Source organism: Apium graveolens, unplaced genomic scaffold (genome assembly GCF_009905375.1).
Source record: "Apium graveolens cultivar Ventura unplaced genomic scaffold, ASM990537v1 ctg5305, whole genome shotgun sequence".
Classification (NCBI taxonomy): Eukaryota; Viridiplantae; Streptophyta; class Magnoliopsida; order Apiales; family Apiaceae; genus Apium; species Apium graveolens.
This window is the reverse complement of record NW_027418919.1, coordinates 1-3,870: the sequence shown is the minus strand read 5'-3', so window position 1 is coordinate 3,870 and position 3,870 is coordinate 1.

Below are 3,870 nucleotides of genomic sequence, written 5' to 3'. Positions count from 1 at the left end.
TCTCTGTCCTAAATTCATAGTCGGGGTATCATCTCATACTAGAGACTTTGAAGGTTTCTTCCTAATTCATAGTCCGGGTATCATCTCATACCAGATACTTTGAAGGGTAAGGTATTCTCCGCCCTAAACCATTTCTTTGTCCTATTTTTATTTACATTTCTTCATCAATTGTTCCAAAACTCATATCTCAATTAATTTTACATTGAGTACTAATCAATTGATTTTTTAGTCAGATCCATCAATTTCCAGCATCACCATCAACAAGTAAGTTAGAATCCCTAACATCAGTTTATACTTCATATCGATTTTATTCATCATTAATCTATCATATCATTTATATTATTTTGATTATTTTTTCGATACCAATTATATATCATTGCATCATAAAAATCATTATCAGTCAAGAACTTTGCTTCATTTTCAATTGGTGTCTATAATGAATTGTTATTATTGAATCATAAAAATAAAATTGATTGAATTTTCAGGTAAACATGTTTAATTTGTTTATTGTTCGAAATTTACAAATTTTTTAAAAAATTACAAAATTTGACTTCTACAATAATATGTTTTTTAATCTATATGCATTTGCACATGTATTCTTTTTTGATAATATACTCCTTTCAACTTTTATATGTTTACTTATCGTATATAAATTATCCATTTCAATTGAAATTATTTTTGGGGTATACTATAACAAATAATTTTAACATTATTGGGGCGGAGAATTAAGTAAATTAATTTCCTTTTCTTTTTTTGTAAAATATATTCTATTGTAATTATTAATGATCTATACAATTCTATTGATATCAAGACTATAATTATTGAAAAAAAATCACTTTTAGTTACCGGTGGATGCACTATTTTAATTTTATTTGTTTGTTTGATTTTTAAAAAAAAATGTGGACAATATGTGTCATTAAAAATTTATTTTTTCAAAAGTTACTTTAAAGAAAAAACAGAACAAGCATGTATATTTAATTAAATATTTCTTTTATTTTTTAATGGATACAAAATCTTAAGAATTTGATAAGCTAGTAGAATATATGCTAAAATTATAATATCTATCACACAGTGAACAACAGAGAAGTGGACTATGCTTGGGATCATGGCACAAAGCAGAGAAGGGTACCAGAACCTATGCAGTGTGCAACTATTGCTCACACCCAGTGTCCGGCATTACAAGACCTCAAATATCAGTTAGCCAATGTTAAAGGAATTATCAAGATATGTCAAAGAGTGCCTCCAGCTGTAAAGGAAGGATTTAGAGACAATTTCATTGCAGATCCAAATGATCCCACACTCCTCATTCTGAAGAAGAACCAAAATAGGGTTCCCAGTACCGAAAATAGGCCTAGTGATGAGGTAAGATCAAGCCTTCTGATTCTAAATATAGTTTGCTAAATAATATTTAACTAAAAAATTTAGTTGTATTTATATGTTTATAAGACTAAAGTAGATGCATTATTTTTAGGAGAATCAGCAGCCAGGCTAGTTCTTCTCAGAGAGCACGTCCTAGGTGCTCAGGCAAAATGGAAATTCTTGAAGAAAGAGTGCGAAAATTGGAGGAAGCGATTGGGGAGCTGAAGGAGGAAAGGAAGAAGGTGAAGAAGGATGCAAACTGACGTCCTCCAGGCAAGCTGGTTGAATACAGGTTGATCAATGGCATATCCCTTCTTATTAGAAGCTGCCTGTAATAAAAAATTTCAGTTAATATATGTTATGTTTGAGTGTTTGAGAACCCTTTATTTCAACAATTGAAGAAACCTTTTAAGCTAATTTCTTAATTGAACCTAGCTCCTTTTCTTTTTTGCTAAATTTTTTTATATGACCTCAATAGAATGAACTACCACCTTACAATAGATGGTTGTGCTACATATATTGCTCGTGACAGTTGAAACTGTCAGTGCGAGATGTAGTGTGACTCAGAGAACACAAATATTTCAAAATTTAATAATTCAATGTAAAGTACTGGTTCTAAGGTTCACTTGAAACGATTAATGCATAATCACATGAAGGCCTACTTTGAGCTCTTCCTGTACCTCTTTGTGTAGTTTTGTAATTGTATATATTAATATGCTTGTGGCATAGTTATGTACAAGCTAGCACAAAGAAACTGGTTTTGCATATTAGTTCATGTCTGGTTTTGCAATTTGCTCTATATATGTTATATTAAGTGTATGTTATTTTTTTTGCTTAACTAATCAACGACACCAAAACTTGCTTTGGTTTACGAATGCATGCTGTTTATAAATATACATGCTTAAAGCATGTATATTAACACCAAAACTTGCTTTGGTTTACGAATGCATGCGGTTTATAAATATACATGCTTGAAGCATGTATATTAACACCTTTCATGATTGAAAGATTTAAGACTTATCCTTATTCAATGCGACACATGAGAAGTATTGGAAATCAATCTAGCAAGCTATGATCCCTGAACCTGTGGAAGTACAAACACAGGAACACCCATAAGGATCTTCTCAAGCTGCAACCATTCTTTCAAAGTCCTTAGAAGCTAGGCAACCAACCGCCTCATCTTCTCAAAAGGATGAGGTGAGTAGAAAGAAGAGAAAGGGGGCAACCTTAACTGACTGAGAGTGGTGATGAGATAGCTAAAAAGAATCACCTTTCACTACGCCATAGATGGCCTATTGCAATGGTTTAATCATGTGTGTTACAAAATTATGTTACCTTAGGTATGCTCATCTCATCTTAGCCTACCTCAACGTAGACCTTTATAATATGTTACTATAACTTCAAAGTGTTACATACGAGTAACATGTGGAAACTTATGTTACTATAGGGTGTTAATGGATAAAAAAGTAAGATTTTACAAAAAATAAATATATATAATTATTTAACTTGAAAATTAATCAATTTTGATAATATGATTAAGTAATAATATTAATATTAGCTAAGATTGATAAAATATATTTTTAAAATTTTTTAAACTGTACTATTTAATAACTGATAATTTTTTATTAATAAAAAAATTGAACACTATTTAAACAAAAAATTAATTAAAAAATAAAAAAAGTGAAATTAACCAACAGTTATTGGGGCTCTCATTGGGCTCTCCATCAGGCGGGATAAAGTAGGCTCATTTTTTTGGAGAAGGCGACAGTTTTTTTGGAGAAGCTACAGTTTATTGTCAAAATTTTACACTCTCTAACTCTAAACATCTCTTTCTCCAAGTAGCTCTCACACATTCTCTCTCACCTTTCAATTGAACCGAATTATCCTAAAGTACTAACTCACAAATTGATAATTAGATTAGCTAGGGTTTTATATTAGTAAAATCTCATGAATCCGAGCTAGGGTTTTTAAGGTACTACCCACCGTGTCTCTCTCTCATTTTATGTTATTTTATATTTGCTCAATTTCAGGATTAAAGATTGTATGTTATTGAGGTTTTTGTGATGTTGATTTAGAGCGGTGTTGTGTTTTTAGTATGAAGCACTCGACTCTCTCCACTCTTAATACACTCGACTATCTCCATTCTCAATATAAACAACACAAAACACAAAGCCGTAGAAACCGATCTAATTTTCTCAACCAATTTTCAATTCGCGAAGATCTAATGGCGCCTACTAAAGTTTCAGCAAACGGCAACGATATCTCCGCCGTTAAACCACCGGTCACTGGTCGCTAAACGACGACGACATCTTCCACTTCCGGTTGTTATTAAGAATCAGTTTAGTGTTATTGATGGTCCTGCTAGCTCTGCTGTCGGAAATCCAGGTATATATATTGTGTGTATGGATTTGAAATGATGTGTTGATGCCGCCGGCCGTATTGTTGCTTTTAGTTTTGTGATTGAATTGGATCAAATGTGTGTTAGTTATGCGATACTTGTTTGGCACAAGA